This window comes from Corvus hawaiiensis, chromosome 26 (assembly GCF_020740725.1).
Source record: "Corvus hawaiiensis isolate bCorHaw1 chromosome 26, bCorHaw1.pri.cur, whole genome shotgun sequence".
Classification (NCBI taxonomy): domain Eukaryota; kingdom Metazoa; phylum Chordata; class Aves; order Passeriformes; family Corvidae; genus Corvus; species Corvus hawaiiensis.
In genome coordinates this window covers 7,170,522-7,189,225 of record NC_063238.1, presented here as the reverse complement: position 1 = coordinate 7,189,225, position 18,704 = coordinate 7,170,522, and the positions used below count along the sequence as shown (strand labels likewise).

The 18,704-nt window shown below is 39.7% G+C and overlaps 1 protein-coding gene across 2 annotated transcripts in view; it reads left to right on the top strand.

Annotated features, from left to right (window-relative positions):
• Positions 1–14,708, top strand: part of CA8 (carbonic anhydrase 8) — a 48,478-nt gene extending 33,770 nt beyond the window's left edge. For both annotated transcript variants that reach the window (XM_048286870.1, XM_048286869.1), the window contains one exon: positions 12,472–14,708. The gene's annotated coding sequence lies outside the window, so the exon portion shown is untranslated. The remainder of the gene's footprint in view (positions 1–12,471) is intronic.
• The last annotated feature ends 3,996 nt before the right edge of the window (positions 14,709–18,704 follow it).

Sequence of the window (18,704 nt, the reverse complement as noted above, 5' to 3'; positions counted from 1 at the left end):
GTTTTACTGGTTGATTTCTTACCATGTTTCTAGAAGATCAGTCGTTGGTGGATCTTTTTACTCCGTTAAAAAAGCAGGGTAGTAGTTCTGGAAGGAGGCCTTTAATTCTAAAAGGAGGCTTTTTTTTTTTTACGATACTGTTCTTTCCCAACGAGACCAAATTTTGGGCAACTCCAGTGAAGATACAGGAGGAAACAAATTAACTTCTCTCATGGCTAATTTTTCATATTTCATTCATCTAAGTAGTTGCTGCTTCTTTCCCACCTTCATTGACTCACAGAGCAAGAATTTGAGGATGACATAAGAGTAATGCACATGTGAACCTACATTATCCCTGCTTCAGTTACTAAAACCTCTCATGTTATGTTCCCCTAGCCTCTATCAGTTACAAAATAAATCCCCTTAATGCTCTAGTTACTCCTAAACCTCGTTATACTTAGTTAATGGATGTTTTACTGTAATGAACAACCTGGCAATGAGATTCAAAGAGAATTAAAGTCCAGAGAAGTAACTGAGTCACCATCTCTGAAGGCATTTAAGATGTGTAGATGTGAGTTTTAGGGGCACGGTTTAGTGGTGGACGTGGCAATGCTGGGTTAATAGCTGGACATGATGATCTTAAAAGTCTTTTCTAGCTTAAACAATTCTATGATCCTAAGACAAATTGTTGCCTTGAAAGTAGTGAGTCGAGGCACCAGCTTTATGGTTGATTTTGAAATGAAGTGCCCCAGCCTTGATGCAAAAAATAAGACAGCAAATCTGGGAAATCTTCAAGAAAAGAATCTGTATGATTGCTTTTTTCAATAAATGCTACTGTTTTTTAACATAGTAAAATTTTTCATCTAGTTTCTTAAAAAAAACTTTATTTAAATAATAAAAACACTGGGTACTCCCCATTACCCTATTTACTGTTGAAATACACCATATAAAAGCATAAGGTTTTCTATCTTCACATTTCTTCAATGCTACAAAATAACTGATTCATCTAGGGTTTCATCTGGAAAGCATGCCGCTAAAAGGTTTTTGATAAACAGTTTTGGGTAAGGATATTTATGTGTTCTTTAAATTCTTGCCCTCTCTAGTTCATGTCAGGCTCTGTTGTGGAGTTATGCCCCATCAGAGCATGCTCTGGGTCCAGTCCCCAGTTTCATGTGAAGTAACAAATGACCAGGCAGCAGATAACCTGCAAAAAAGATTGATAATTCAATGCTTCCAAAAAATGGACCCATTAAAACTAAGCAAGAAGATTATCCTCCCTCCTGCATATGATAGAAATTATTACATTGGCTAGGACAGTGACCAGCAATTTCATGGTCTTTCCATATAGCATAAACATTCAATATAGTGTTTGCATCTAAACATTCTGGAAGTAAGGATTTATTTGTATTTTATAACCCAATTTAATATCTGAGAAGTTAAACAAAAAAACCAAAATACTGATCCCTTTTTTAAATATTATTTTCTCATTCTCATATTTAATTTTGGGCCTATCCCTAAGCCCAGTCCTCAATTGCATGGTTCTCTGCAGTAACCAATTGTTGTTGCTTTAATCTTGAAATGGATGTTTCAAATTTATCCCAGCTTCTGCATAAAAATTACTCGGGAAAATCGTGGCAATATTAAAGTACAATTTTTCTCAGAGAGTGAATAATGCCCTCAGGCCAGTGCAGGTAATTCAAGTCTGTAACAGTGAAATTACTTGACACACTGAGTTTGAATTTTAAGCATGAAAGACTTTCCTTTACAATGTTGGAATAGAAATGTAAAAATTTCCCTTTTGCTTTCATGTTTGAAATTTTATTACATTTGTCAATACTTATAAAGATTTGTTCTATATAATAAGATTTATCTCGGCCCTGCTTCACAAAATAATCTGCAGTTTTAATTCCCAAATGATGGAATTTTTAATACAAAGTAATAGTCCTCACTGTAGGGCTATGCTAATTATGGGCACTCAAGCACTGAGGAAGAACTGTGACTCCTGGCACAGTGTAGCTCACAGAAGAAATGACACTTGTTTCTCTGCACCTGATTGAATTATTTATCAGAAATTCATTTGGTCAGGTCTTTTCAGTTTTGTGTGCATCAGTCCAAGTAGCACTGAACTAATCAAGGTTTCATTATATATCCTTGCTATTGAGTTTAGGGAGCTGAAAAAAATGAAGTATAAAAAGAAATCACATGGCTTTGTTCACATTTCTTCTATGCAAAGAGGTAAAAAGGGAAGGAAACAATCTTACTTACTTTGTAGTGATTTCCTCACACCTCTCTGGGAGGAAGGTGTTGAGGAACAGTAGCTCCTCACACATACCTCAGAAATCTTCAAAAAGATTCCTTCCTTCACAGTAATGAGGGAAGTCCCTTAAGCTGGGACGGCTGGCATCAACTGAATGTTGCTATGAAGACTCAGTAGCAGATGAGGAAGTAATAATTTTCAGAGCAGCATCTTCCTAGTGATTCAAGAGGAACACTTTTTCTTTTTAAAGAGCAGATTACCTTTTATTTTAGAGCTCTGGTATGTCTTGAATATTACAGTTACGAACACACTGGTTGACTTATTTTCTTACACAATGCCTCTCTGCCAAGGCTGCTGGAACTCCTGTCAGTAAAGTTTTCAACATTTTTTTTTTATTCCAAGCCAGTGTGGCACCAGCCACTTGAAGAACCTTGAGGAATGTTAGTTTGCCATGACCTCATTATCAGGGAAAGAAGGAGACAAATGTTTCTGTAAGTGTAGCCACAGGAGTAGAAAGGAGTTGTTTGAAAGGTCTAATTAATTTTGACTGAAGCAGAATGCAGGCTCTATGCACACCATGCTCCCAAAGCTTCAGAACATCTGCTCCTCAGCCTTGATTTAAACCTTGACAAAACTCTTTGTGGCTTATGATCAAATGGCATATGTTGATCTTTGATGTAATTTGTTCTAGTTTGTTGAAAAAGAAGCAGAGTTGACACAAGCATGGAATATCATGGTGTGTAGTACCAGGGAAGGAACTATTTTTTTTTAATGTTCCTCCATCATGGGAAAGCCCAGATCTCAAAATACTTCTCTCCAGTTCTAAGACAAAGTTTTGCCAGCCTCTAAAGGGAGCCTTCAGGATTACAAAACAGAACTTTGTAGCTTCTCTGCTGTCTTTAACCCAGTGGGTTTTAGAATAAGTTTGTTGCTATCTAGTTGGCCTCATCTGGCTCTGCTTTTTTCTGCTGAAAACATATCTCTCTCGTATAGCCTGGGGTTAATGACTTTTTGGACTCCGTTTTGGTAGTGTTTTTGAAATGCGTCCCAATCATGTCCCATTAAATGACCTTTTCACCCTTCTTCTTCTGCAGTTGCTGAAGTTTTCAAATACATTTCTTTCGAAAAAGCCATTTAAAAATTTTCTAACCTTTTAAAATCATATCCAATAGAGCCAGTCAGGTGTTAAGGAGTTTGGAGGAAAAGCTCAGTACAGATTTGCTTTCAGACATGGAAGGTTAAAAAATTGAGTTCAGCTTTATACAGTGAAGAACAATAGAATAACAGAGTAGTTGTGATTGAAAGGTGCCTCTGGAGATTTATTAAGTTTGATCCTCTGCTCAAAGCAGTGTTAACTACAGTGGGTTTCTCAGAGCCATGTCCAGCTGGGTTTTGCATATCATAAGGGTGAAGACTCCTTAATCTCTCTAAGCAAAGTGTTCCTGTGTACTCTTGCAGGGAAAAAGGTTTTTCTTCATTTAAAATGAAATTTCCTGTATTTCAGTTTGTACCCATTGCCTCTTCTCCTTTCACTGGATGCAGCTGAAGAGTCTGGTGCCGCCTTCTATACTTGTTCTCATAAAGTATTTATACACATTGATAAAATCCCTGTTGAAGTATCTTTGCTGGAGGCTGAACAGTTCCAGCTCTCTCAGCCATACTTGTATGACAGGTGCTCCAATCCCTTACCATGTTTGTAGCTTGTTGCTGATCTCAGTATGTCTGTGTTTCTTCTGAACCGGGGAACCCAGGACGGGACCCAGTGCTCCAGGTGTTCTATCAGTGCTGAGTAGAAGCATTTCCCTCTACCTGCTGGCAGTGCTTTTCCTGGTGCAGCCCAGAAGGCTGTGGAACTTCATTGTTGCCTTGGGTGCATTACTGACTAGAACTTGATGTTTGCCAGGACTCCCAGGTCCTTTTGTGAAAGAAAAGAGAAGGGATAACATTGTGACTTCCTCAGTGTTAACACTAGTTTCTTTTATACTTCCTGCTTGACTCAGAACCCTCGCTATGGGCATCGAGCTATTTCTTGATAATTTCAGATGAACTTGGAATAAGATTTATAGTTCTTATTGTTATACAGCAAAGCCTCACAGTGGGGACAACAAATGTTACCACTCCGAGAAATCAAATAAGAAAAACCTTAAATCACCCATTTCATTAAAGGCTAATTTTTTGACAGTTTTAGGCTTGACACACTATTTCTCAGTATGTGAATTGTGAGTATTCCAGAAGGCTCGCTGGAATTTTGGGGCTTACTGCCTTTCCTAATGGATAAGTACTTTTCCAGTACTGCATTCTTCACTGAGGACAGCCTTATTTGTGTTTTCCAATGGATTTATCACTCCCTCTTTAATTCTTGTTGCTTTACATGTAGCTGCTGTGATAGACATGCCTTTCCTCTCTTTTACATCAGTGGAACAGCTTTATATGTGAATGAACAAGATGTCTGATCCCAAACACTTGAATATCAACTTGAATTTGTAATGATAGTGAATTCAGTATGGCATGCCTACAATGTTCTTATCCCTTTATACATCAAGGGGTATACACATGATTCCAGACATGGAGTAGGTAAATGGCATTGCTCCTATTTTCTAAGAGGAATAGGTGCCTGTTACAGAAGTCATTTAAATCCATGAGGCTCTTTTAATAGAAGACAGTAAGAGCTTTTTCTAAAAAATAATTTACTAAAATTATATTGAAAGAATATTTTCTTTTTAAAGTCCTAAACTTTAATTTGCTTTCCTCTGAGAATAATTAATAAACTAAAGAATTTGATTTCCAGTGTGTTGTCTCAAAACTCCCCATCTCAGACACAATTTATTTTGTATTCATAAATAAAGAATTATCCTCCAAGTGTGATGATGTATTATACCTACTCCATCTACATACATACATTACTCAAGTTCTCCTGAACATTTTTTCATTTGTGACTGATTCAGAAATTCCTGAGAAAGCATCAATTTTTACATATGCAACTACATATACACACTCATACATACACCTCAGACTGGAAGTAGCTGCAAGTTTATCCAATATCCTGTAAATTATGATAGCAGAAATTAATTCAGGTTAAGAACATTCTTAATATAATTACTATTTTCCTAGTTGTACATTCACGATTAGAGAAAAAATAAATGACATCATTAAAATAGCAATGTTGTGCTAGGCCTGGGGAACAGGAAGGTGTAATGTAGGGTGGGAGGAACAGGGACTGCATTTCTGATGCTGCAGAAACTCTCTGCATGATACTGAGAGGTCTGAGCCGACACGGAGAAACTGGCACAGCACTAGTTTCACAGCAAGGAGAGAGGGCAATGTGGTGACTGTATCTGATGCGTTTTGTGAATGGATAGTGCAAATTCCTTGCTTTTGAAGCTGCTGAGCAGCTCTTGTGGCACCAAAACTATGTTGCCCTTCCCCCAGAATATTGAACAGGGGATCTGGTGTTGCCAGTGGGAATGAACTAGTACTAAACAGGTAGTGGTGCACTCTTCCCTTTATGGAATTGTCAATTGTATGGTAACAGATCATAGAATACGAAGGAACATTCAAACACAGAGAGAGCCGTGGAGCTGAACCTTGCCTTTGAGAAATGGGAAGTGTGATACAATGCTGTGGACTGTATTTCTATGTTTAAAGAGATCTCAGTGAAATTTACGTTTTAATGGACATTTACATTAGCAATCCATGTGTCTTTTTTCTCAGTTACTAGTAGCATTTGCAGTTTGTGAAGTTCACAAACAAGTTGCTCTGCAGAAGTTCTAACACTTGGGGATTTTATCCTTTCCTGTTGTGTAGATCCAGAGCTGGAATGAGCTGTCAGCAGCCATGCATCATTAGGCTACTATGACCGTTCTTATCATTTTCCTGTTTAAAAAAACCCGAATCAACCTGACACAAAGATTATTAACAGTAGTTCTTTAGAAATGCAAACACTGATTTCCTAGATTTGTTGAAATATGAGTATTTATGCTGCTTCTAAGTGAGCAATTTTTTTATTGGTTATTGTTTGTCTCCATAAATTTAGAGTTTGTGCTTAAAAGGTGGTTGGTTTAATTAAGTTTCAGTCTTTTAAAGAAACAACTTTATGTTATCACCAAAACTGACTATTGTTCTTCTATATTTAAGGTCTTATGTACAGTGCCCAACCCTCCCCTGCCACTTCAGAGTACTTGAGAATGTGCTTGCACTTGAGTGCATGACTGTAGGACAGAGGGCCAAACACCTTTGGCTTGTGAGCCACACACCATAATCAGAGGCTTACTGGAAACAAAACAAAACTTTTGGAGTCTCCAGGCAACCAAAAGCTGCAGGAATGGCTGAAAATAGTGCCTTTTCAGGTTGTTTTCCACTACTTCGTTGTAGTACCAGGGAGTAGGGTGTACACTGAGATTGCAAGTGAACCCTGTAATATCAGCCTAAATTCTTTTCCCACTGCTGATGTTTCAAATAAGTGAGTAGAAAAACACTTTTGTAGCTTATGTGACCTATCCCTGACATGGGGGCCAGAATGTAGGAACTTGGTAGCCAGAGGCAGCCAAGAGTCATAGACTGGTCCTTGCTGTGGTAGGTATTTATGTGTCGAGGCCAGAGCATCAGTATAGCAAGTGATCAAGCCCTAAATGAGAAAGAAAACCATTCTGAGTTTTTAGAGTTAGTATCATATTGGAATTGTCCTTGTTCAATTCCTTACTGAGCTCTTGTTAGAAATACACAAACTGTGGAGGAATGGAAAATGGTCAAAATCCCTTAGCATGTAAAGAAGCATGGAGAAAAGATTACTGTGCTTCCTTTTCAAAGCTAATAAAGTCATAAGGGAGCCTAGTGTAGTGGTTTGGCCCAAAATACTCATTACTGTTTATCTGCTGTGAGATAAGAATTAGGAGAAATGCAAAGCAGGCACCAAACTTGAAAGAATATAAAGAAGTTTATTAACAGACCTAAAAGAAGAAAATAAAATCATACCACACCTCCAGAACACTTCTCCTCCCCCCACCTTTCTCCCTTCTCCCACTGACAATGTAAAAAGACAACCCTTGAGATGTTCAGTCTGTTTACCACTTCCATAATAACCTTGTTCAGTCCATTTAGAAAGAGGAGTCTCTCTTGCCCATGCTATGAAAACATTATCACAACGAGACAGCCGCCCGGGTTGGTTCTCTGCTCACATGTGAGAATCCCTTCCCCCGACTTGCAGCTTTTCCCACAACTGCTTTCAAGGGTCCACTCTTGAATTACCAGGGTAAAATTTTAAGGTTGAGCCATTCAGAAACAAAAGTTCTCTTCACCCATCTCTGGGAGCATTTCATCTCTAAGAACAGAGGCCCTTCTCCTTCCCTGGGAGCAAAGGGTCTTCCTCATCTTCATCTTTAAGACTATCTCTGGGAGCATCTCTAGGAACTGAGGTTTTCTCCTTTTCCATTTGGAGCAAAAGTCCTCATCGCTTCCATCTCTCCCTGTTCAAACTTCTCATGAAATTACAGCAGCTTCAGCATCTGCCTATCTCAGCACAGGTGCTTTTGCTCACAAGTACAAATTGAACACTCCACCGACCATATCTTCATGAAATTACAACGGGATACTCTGATATATCATAGCTTCACAACAGAATTTCAGCCTTAAGCATCTCCTCTTTCTTCTCCCTCAGGTTTTCAGCTCTTCACAGCACTAAAAGGGTAAATCTCACCTAGGCCTTGCAGCTGGAATGTCTCTTATCGCTGTTGGTCACATGATCCTTTGCCGGACAGCAGGGCAGCTTCAGCTGAATCTTGGCCACACTGGAGGGGGGGGAGCCGAGCCGCTCCGGCTGCCCACATCAGGGCTGTGGGGGGGTTCTGCGGGTGGAACAGGGCCCATCGGCTCCAGGATGGCCATGGCCTGGCCCGGCCTGGCCCGAGCAGGGCCTGGGCCGGGCCCGCTGGCCCCCACATGGGGCCCGTAGCCACCTGTCCCAGCACTGGAAAACGAGACAGAGAGGCTCTGCCTCAGAGTTCCCTATTCTTAAGTCTGTATCACAGAGGCGGTCACAACTTTAAGTGGCTTAAAGAATTGTCCATATTCAAACTGGCCAGCTGATAGGTTCTGTCAGGTCGTAGAGGAAGCTGTAAGCACCCCTTTGCAAGAACATCACTTCCGGGACTGTGCTTGCTAACCTATGACACCTAGGAATCAGATCCCTGCTTATGCTTCAAATAAGATACTTCATGCTGACAAGCGTTCCTAAATTTTGTGACCTGTGAGTTTCTATCAGCATCACACATTCTTTCCTGTTCATAATTCACTGTTATCATCAGCTTCTCATAAAAAGACTTTTGAGAATATAATTTCCAGCTGCTTACCATAAGCCGTGTATGGTTTGTAGAATTCTATTTGGGAACTGATAATGGAGCCAAGAGCCAGGAGTGCCAGTCATACAAAACACCCTCACAACATGTTCATTAGCAATCACAACACACAAGTTAGAGCCTGAACACGCACTGAAACTCTGCCGTGGTATTTTCATATGAGGAAAATGCTGCAAATTAGTGGTGAGTCAAAATAGTAGGAAGCTTAAATCATCATTGATAAAACTATACCCATTCTTAGGAAAAGAGATTAGTGCATATAAAATATAATGTAATAGGCTCTCAAATGTCAAAGGTACTAGGAGGACATGTAGGTACATGTGTCTGTATGTTACAGAGAAGAGAGCTTGAAATATGCTCTCCTCCTTCAGCAATGATATACAAGTCAGGCACTGGAAGTGCACTCTGTTTTACCTGGATGAAATCACACAGATTCAAGCACAAGATAATTACTCCATTGAAACTGAAGATCCAGGTAGTCACAGATCCTTACTCTTATTGGAATTTTTAATTCTGATTATTTCATACAGATAAAGACAATGCAATGAAAAATATGCAAACTCTTGCTAAGCAGACAGACATGTTTTGTAAATAAATAGTAAATTGAAACTACCAAGTTATTTGGATTACTGAAAGTGTTTTTGCAACTGACACTTGCCACTCAAGAAACAGAATGTCAGCAATGACTGTTGTCAGCAATGTTTTATGGATAAGACCAGAGTTTATGACAGACCAGTGCTACCCAATAAAACTTCATTTAAAAACATTTATGCATCCCCATAGCTCAAGGCAAACAAAGGTGTATTTTAGTTATCTAGATGTAGCTAAATGCCCACAGAACTTGATGTAGATGAAATAAATTGTAACGTTTTCATGGAAGGAATGCAAAGCGTTTCAAGAAAGATAAGGTTTGATAAGGTACTCAGTTTTCTTTTCTGATACACTCCAAAACTACTCCTGGCTGTACTTTCAGGTGCTGTTTTTAGGAAGGTGTAGGAGAAAGGTAATGTTTTATCAGTATTATACTGGTTTTGCCCCCCATGTCTTTTGATTTTGTTTTAAACTCTTAAACATTTTGATTTATCGTAGTATTAAGGAGGAGAAGGCAAGATCCTTCTGTAAAGAAAAAGATAGGACATTGTGTGAGACAGTGGTGGTAAGGAATATGGTAAGACAAAAGAGTTGGAAAAGCTCTCCAGAAAGGAGATTGCCTCCTTTTAAGCACCAGAATAAAGGTTTTGATCTTATGTAGTGATCTTGACCTAAAGCTGCTGCAGTGGGACATCTTACTTCCTCCCTATCTGATGGAAAGACATATTATAGTGGCCATCCTATTTAATTTCTCCTTAGTCTCTTTATTTGCACTTTCTCAACACTTTTGGAAGACTTTGAAAAATAATTCTTTTCACTAAAGTTTTCTTATATCTTCTTTTAAATATGTTCTCTCTATTGCTATAGGAACATTGGGACCTTTGGTTCTTAGAAATATACCAGCTTTGCTCCTTATCGTTGCTTGTGCTTCTGCTCCTTGTTTCAGAGATAAGATTTATAGTGTTGCATTTATCTCAGTTTTGTACAAGCAAATTTTCTCTGTGAAGAATATAGGTACATAAAACTATTATATGAAAGAATTAGATATAAATCTTCTTGGGAAAACAATGATTTTTTTACATTCTGAGGTTGATTTCTGAGTTTTGATTAACTTTGTTAATATTTTTTTTTTTCAAACCATGGGTATTGTGAAGAACTCTTAGATTTTGCAGGTATTTATACTTTATGGCACTGATCCTGGAAGGTTTTCTTTGGGAATGGTTATTTGATTCATAGAGGACTTCACCAGAAGCAGTGGGTCTCTACTAAATATATGTAGGACTCAACCCAAGCAAAGGAAATTTCAGGGGCAGAAATATAATCTATAAACAAGGCATCTAAGAATTTTGTGGTTATAATGCACATGCCCATTTGTACAATTGTAGCTGAAATATTGCATTTCCAAAAACTTTTCAGAAGAGTAAGAGAAGCATGTGTCTTCATATCTACATAAACCTCTGGCCTGAATAGAGTGTTACTTGACCACATATATTATGGAACGGTGCTATTGATTTAGCATGGTAGGAAAGTTATTGTTAAACAAGAATAAGGGGTAAACATGAGTAACAACACTACCAATATATACAATCAGTCTTTTGTCAGACAATACATTAAATATTTCTGTAACAAACACAACTGAAATCTTCAGACTGGCTCATAATTAGGCTCCTTTCAAAAAGTAATTCATTAATACCCAAATCCCAGTTCAACTTAATTTCACTGACTTTGACTTTCGGACTAAAAGCATTAAGCTTGAACTAGCTAAAAATGTACAAAATGTGCATTCAATTAAGGAGTAATTAGATACTCAATCACCCTTATATCACACCAGGGATTATCCAAGAAAGAGGAGAGGTACTACTCACTGCAGTGTGTAAAACAATTTTCTTAATTAGTTTAGCACTAATTGAGATTGAGGAAGTGTCACTGTGCCACAGCATTAGTTTACCTAAACGGAACCTTAAAAACACAAAGGTTTTGGCTTCTTTTGGACTTTCTCACTCGGATTGCTCAGTCTTATTCACTGATCCAGTAACTTCTAGCCATGCAAATGGAAACTTTCTGTTCACTTCAGGGAGGGGTTTGGTCCCTGCACCCTTGTATCAGTAGCCCACTGAAAAACATGCCAAGAGTTTTTTCCAGATATGGAGAATACTACTTGTTATTATTACTTGGTTGTTGTTTGGTTTTTTATGTTACACCTTTATACCAAGCCCCAGGAAGAACCGGGAATCCTCTGTGCTGTTATGTGGAGTGTAAAACCTGCTGCTCTGTGAATGCCTTACAGCCTCCCTTAGGAGGCAGCTGGTAGAAAGCTCTTCAAGTGGACCATCAAATGGTGCTGCTGCCAGACAACATGACTTTTGGGGGGTATTGAATGATAACCAGGGAGTACGTGGAAATCACAACACTGATTGTCTTGTGGGTAGGCACTGACTTCTTAACAGCATTGCTGGTGCCTAAAAATCTCTACTCTCCCTTCTGCTGTCAGGACCAGAGTGGGAACTCTCTAGAATATGTTGACTCTTCCTGCAAGCAGTTGTAGCCCCAGGTGACCATTTGCACACAAGCACTTTCAGACTGGTTGTGTGTATATGCTGAGCTATAGTTAGCACTAAAATAACCTCAGGGAAAAAAAAAAAGGCAAATTATTAGTACAACAGAATGAAGTGGTTTAGCGTTCTCATACCTATTGCTTCTGAACTGAGAGCACTGGCGCAATCTGAGCACCTGGATTCTTAAGGTTATGCCAAAGCACGTGAATATGTGTTTGCATGAAATCAAGTATTGATTAATGCTTCTAATGAATAAGAATATTACTTATTGGTGATTGCTTTCTATCCCTTGAGCCCACCTGACTCCTGTGAGAGCTGGTACTCAGCACTTCACTTAGTAAGGCCCTTAAAATAGTAAATGGTAAAAAGTTCTCTGTGACCAGTGTAGTTTGCTTTCTAGTTTACTATCATGAGCACCAGGTTAGAATCAATTACCAGATTGATTCAGAAAGCCAGTTGTAAAACTTTGTTTCAAATTAATAATTTTACCACTGCCTTTAACTTCGCATTTTTACTGCCATTTCCTCCATTGCTAGTAAATCTTGCAGCACTGGCTTTACCCTAAAAGAGAAGAATCAGTACCATTATGTCACTGAAGTATATACCCTGAAACTGCTCCCACCTGCTGTCATGAAATCCCAGCTTTTAGTTTTCCCTGTCTCCCTGGCTGGACATAAACAGTCTTTCAGACCCACTGCGGAGGAATTTCAGTAACATAATTGTTCCATTCTCTTTTCAGAGAGGGGGAAGACAATGCTCCCACAGTGCCCACAGATGAGAAATGGAAACTTTTGAGCCTGCTGCTTCAGTTGAACCACAAAGCCTGTATTGTTTGTCTTCATCTAATTCAGCCTTGATAGACAGCTGTGACAGTTGGTCTGTCCACATGGTCCAGTGAAATTCTGGGAATGGGCTGAAGAAAATGTATTAAAGAAGAAAACGTATTAAATCTTCCAATTCACACTGTTAACTATTTTTAAATTGTCATTATCATTGCTTTTATAGCTACTATGCCATAGCATTCAATAGTCATCTGTGATCCAAATAATACTGATTTTAAGCTTGGTATGAATGCTAATATGTAGAAATACTCATTATTGTTTTGAATGTTAGATTTAGTTTTATTCCGTATCATCTCTTGTGCTGTCAGTAGCCATATTTTCTGTAGAGGGGAGATGCATTCCACAGAGGTAATAAAAACATTGTTTGTTCACAAAGAGTATTATACAAATTCAGAATTAATTTTTTGACAGAAGGCAGCACTTCTCTGCCAAACATATGCACTTGACATGGTTTATCTGAATAAAGCTGAATGATACTTGCATTACTAGGAACCTTACTGAAATAAAGGACAGTTTGGAACTAAGTAAAATTAACCAGTACAACAATAAACAGAATTGTCTGGATTATTTTCTATTTGGTGAGCCATGGAACTTCACGACACAGTGTTCAATTCAGGCAGAAAATTATCAGCCATTGTTCTCCTGTGAATTATGACAGTTCTGTTTGTTCTGTACATTGCTGAGGATGGTGGTCTGGGGACTTACTCTGCATGTCCTGAGCTCACTGCACAGCATGGGCATTGCCATGCTGGGCCACACATGACTTATCTGACAGAGAAGATAAGGCAAGGGTAGTCTGAGCCAGCTAGTCAACCTCATAGCTTCTAATTCCTGAGAAACACCAAGATCTGAAGGACAGAGTCAGTAATGTGGGAGGCAATGGCTTTGATCACTGGAGCTATTAGTGAGGTCCCCTGTCCTAGCATGAGGGACATTGCAGAGATCTGTGTCAGTGGAAGAACCCCAAAGGCACAGATGGCAAGTTCCAGTCTGGGGCACAGTGAAGATGCAAACTGAGGGCTCACAAAGGGGACGCCACTGCCTTGGAGCAGGTCGATCGTCCGTCACAAAGTCATTTCCAGGCAATGGTAAATGCAGAGTCAGAAGGCATCCTTAACCCACCTTGTCAAGGGTTATGGGGAGAGCTGCTGCTGAGGAACGAGTTACGAGCCCTCTGAGTAATTTATGTGTATATTGGGGGCAGCAGAAACAACAGGACAAACCCACACTCTGCATGTGAGCTGGGTGAGGGGGACCAGATACTGCTGACCACTTAATGTGCTTGTAACTGGGCGTACTGCAGAAACACATGCTTCCTTTGGAGACAAGGCTTGGCAGCATGCATTGCAATAAATGCACTGAAAATATAATGCAAGCAGCCCACCATGAGGTCATCTGTTCATTTTGGGCTTAGCAGAGTAGCAATCAGCATGTTGCTCCTTGGGCTTAGAGAAACTTATGTTTCTTAGGGTTATCTCTATCTTTCACCCACATTTGATGAAGTATAACCCCATTATCTATACAATGGGTTCAAGATTTTAGTGCTGGCCAAAACCATATTTTCCACCTGCAGCGTCTGCAACATGTGCATGTAGCAGCTTCACTGGCTGCTGCCCCTCTTCCTTCAGCAGTTACTCCCCAAGCAGCTGCAGCTAGAGCCCAGCCCCAACACCCGATTACCAGACCCCAGCCTCCCACTGATCTGCATCATACCACAGAGCAGGACAAGTCTCTGCCGCAATGGCCTGCAGTGGCCTGGTTGGACTGTCTGCAGTTTTTGACAGGAGCCTGATAATTTGTCTTAGTTGTCAGGTTTGGTAAGGCTTGGGAAAATAAAACAAAGCTCTGTGAGATGGAAGTCAACTGGTTTCTGCCAGGTGAAGGTCTGTTCTTTTCTCCTTGCACCCAGCAATGAAAGAGCCCTCCAAAAGTGGGGTGAACCACTTTCCAAACCTGACAATTCTCAGGTTATGTGCACAGCTCATTCAGAAGATCTTCTCCCTTTGCATATAACATATTATTAACTACTGAGTGTTAACTAACAGGAACTGTAGTATTAATATGGCAAATATTGACATTATGATGAAATCTGAAGTAGATTTATTCGCTAAATAAACATGTTCCTTATCTTGGACCTGGCTGATATTCTTGTGGCTGTGAAATACAGATACATTGCAAAGCAAATGATGTAATGTCTCCACCAAAAAGTTCATTATTTCCCTTTCCCGTGCTCCCTTCCTGTGTTTGCTGTTCTTTCAAGCATTGCCTTGTGCAGTGAAATTCTAGTCATATAAATACTACTACTACTGAGGAATTTAAGTTAGTAAATTTGTCTCAACATTTGTCAGACTTTTTTTTTCCTAGGCTTGGCTTTGAAAGAAAAAAAAACCCCACTGGTAAAAATACTTACAACAGTTTTTTGTCTTAAAAACACCCCCATTCTAATTACAGATTGGTCAACCCCCATTCATTTTGTGTTGGGAAAAGTTAAGTTAGTCTTTCTGGTTTTGGTAGGAATCCACAGGGAGGAATTTTCAGGAAGGGCTCTCTGTGTATTATTTCAGTTACACTGCACCCATGAGAGGTTTTATTGAGTGTGGCAAGGGTCTGCTGCTCTCCAATTAGAGTTCCACATGCCTGCCGTTGTATTAATATTTTTAAGAAATCATAAAACAGATAAAGGGGTTCTGAGGGTAGTGTAAGGCCCTAAATTAATAATTTCCTCTTCAAGCCTACAGCTGCTAAAAGTTTGAATCAGATTGCTCTTTGGAAGTATTTTTAAAGGTAAATGTTAACGAGCATAATGCTTCATATAATTTTAGAGATTTATTAGAAATGTGAATTACAAATTTCCAAGAGTTGCACACTTGTTGGTCAAGAAATCAATGCCATAATACTTAAAAGCAACTTTGTGCCTCATCACACAAAATCTGGCTCCACAGGTTTCTGATAAACTGTAGGAAGGTATTGGGAATAGGAAGAGATTGGTCTCTTGGGAGAAGGAAGGTGAATTGGCGCAGATGCCTGCTGTCAGTGATCTTCCCTCTACAGGTGATGTGTTCTTCAGTTTCCTCTGTAGTTTTCTGGAGCTCTCAGAAAAATTTAGAGCCTTTAAACTCTTAGTTTAACTTCTGACCATGATATGATGTGCTTTGTACCTTGGGCTGTGATCCTGGGTTCTCACTTTTCTAAATCAGAGTAGCTTCTCAGCACAGTGCCTCCCTACAGCTGCCTTTTGCCCTGGCTCCCACCTTTCCTTTGTGTGAAAATTAAGGCATAGCCACCACTAATAATAAATTCTGTCAATAAGGCCTGTTCCCAAAATATATCTGGGAGGTAAATAGGCATAAACTGGTGTGGGTTAAAGGATAGGCTTGATCCCAGACATTACATGGGCAAGAGTTTGCTAGTGGCTTTGTCTGGAAACAGATGTGAGGTAGGACATGAGTCTAAGAGGAAGAGTGGTCCCTGGCCATCATCCTGGTCTGCATCCTAATGGTTGACTCATCTGTGTTCCTGACTCTCAGAGAGTAATTGAAGACTACTGTTGCTGATGAGGTGAAAGGGCTTAACAGCAGGGCAATATAAAGAAAAGATAATTTTACTGATAAATTTTAGCAGAATTTTGCTGAGAAGGAATGAGGAGGGGAGATCCATTCACATGCAGCTTCATGAGAAGTCACACCCATCAGTGTTTTCCAGACCCTGCCAGGATGCAGCTGCCATAAGCACAGACTCACCTTCATTGAGTTTGACTGGTGGGCACACCACTGCCCCAGTAATGGTCTTGGACGAACTATTCCTTTCATGGTTGTCACATCCACTCCAGAGAGAATGAAGGGAAGCTTCCATTCTTGTAGAAATGGAGGGAGCCTCAGAGGGAATGATGGCTGTAGAGAAAAAGGGGAAAACCCTCTAGGGGTTGAGAACTGTGGAAGGAGTACAAATTTTGGCCTGCTTTTTCCTCCTTGGCTGGGTTTCATGGTGGTATCATCAGCCATGGAGTTTGCTTTGAGATGTGTTCTCCCTTTATGTGCTGCCGGCTGAAATGTCAGGTAGCTGGAGAAGCACCCACTACACCTCCTGAAGCTGGACCATGCAGGACGTGTTTGGAAGTGTTTATATGCACATTTATTTATGAAACTGTAGCTGCCATTGTAAGCACACCTCTGTGTGTGTGTTTACGTCTTTAGAATGCTACACATAAAAAAATATTTTAAAAACAAAACCATTTTAAAATTAATTATAGAACATCTAATTAAAGCTAATATATTTCAGTATGAAGACTATAAGCCGCCCATCAGCTCACCAGCCCTGTTGGTATTTGTGTGATTGGGTTTCTCCCTTTGCTTAATGAATTTTTGTTAGTCCTGTTCCTTTTCCTTTTTCCCCATTATTCATTTTACTGCCCCAGGTCTTTTATATTGAATGCTGTTTGAGACTTGCTCTGAAGATGTTATTCACTTTCTTGTGAGCCTTTCTCTTTTACAGTACTTGTTTGAATGCTTCAGATGTATTAAAGAACTTATCTTTACAATCACTTTGCATATGCCTTCTCCCCTCTATCATGTGAGGATTCCTCTCTGATCACAGATTATCTGTATGATGCTAGGTATCGGAAAAAGACCCCACGTCAGAGAGAGATTCTTCATATGGACCTGCAGAGCATGTAGTCCTTGTCCAGGAGAACTTGTTATACCTTAACTTAGCCTTATTTGCAAATTAAAAACCCAACATTGACTCAGCAGTCAGATCTCTTAAGCCTTCTCCCTGATGTGCTCCGATAACTACTTCTAATGCAATTTTTGCTTTTCAGTGCTGGGTTATTTTTTGTGATTCTTCTGTTCAGTACCTTCAAATGCTTCTCACCAGCATTCTTCCCATGCTGTTTACAGAGACAGTGGCAGCTTTTTACTTCTGCTTGGCCTTCCCCACAGCCTGACCTCATCTTCATACAAAGAGGCCCTCTTCTCCCCAAATATGAGGGAAACAACTGAAGATGGGATAAAAGAAGGGAAATATTAGATATACCTGGAAAGAATTTGCCCTATAAAGTACACATTGAGCTGTTTAAGCCTTGAATAACCTAAAAAAGTATCAAGATAAAGCAAAAACAGCATAAAGAAAGTTCCTTAAGTGCCCTTTGCACTAGCAGAGATGTGGTTGGAAATATTTCTTCTCTATTTCCCTCTCAACTTGCTTGTGTTGGAAGTGATCCATTCTGGGTTGTGTAACACCAGCTGACTAACTCACAGCCAACTCCCAAATCAGTGATCAGAAACCACATCCAGCCTGAGACTGCTTCTCTCCTGCACCTTTCCCATCAGTGACAGGGAATTGGCTGCTTGTCCTTGGACAGCAATCCTTACCCCAAACCCTGGCTGTTCACCACATTCCCTGTGCTGAGTTACCTTCCCATGCCCACAACATCTCCTGAGACGGAAGACAGTAAAGAAATAAGGTCTCAACACAAACTCCATTTTTTAATGAAGTAAAGCACTCAAGAAGGCAGAAGTTTCAAGCACAAAAGCAACTCCCGTGCTTATTATTAAAGGTGATGTTTGTGATGGAGACAAAACCAACTTGATCTTACATAGACATAAACTCTTTTCCTCCCTTAGGCTTTAATATAAATATACACTACAAACAGTGCTTTCTGAAGTGCCTCCCATGTGAACATCTGACAGTGGTGAGCATGAAACAGATGAAAGCTCTGATAAGTGAACACAGAGAGCTGACTATGATACACCATGTCAGCAATATTTTAAATAGCAGGTATAAAGGAGTTCTAGAAAATATGTGTTTAGCCTCATGTTGTGAAGATACCCGGGTTTTTCTTTTTGATGCACCATAGGTCTGTAGGAAATGGGTTTCATTATCTTGGATTGTAAGTTGAAAATGGCTTGGTGTCTTTAGCTGGGTAATCATATGTGCGGCCAAGCAAAAAGAAAAAAAAATGCAAACCAAAGGTAGCTGAAAGATTGATTCATGGCTTAGAAAAATGTAGTAGTTCACACAGATAAGGAGATGTTTACTCAAGAGAAAAATAAAAAACAAACACAAAAAAGCCTGAGAGCTGTGTGCTCTTGGCAGGGAAGCCTCTAATGACTACCAAATGCATGAGCCTCAG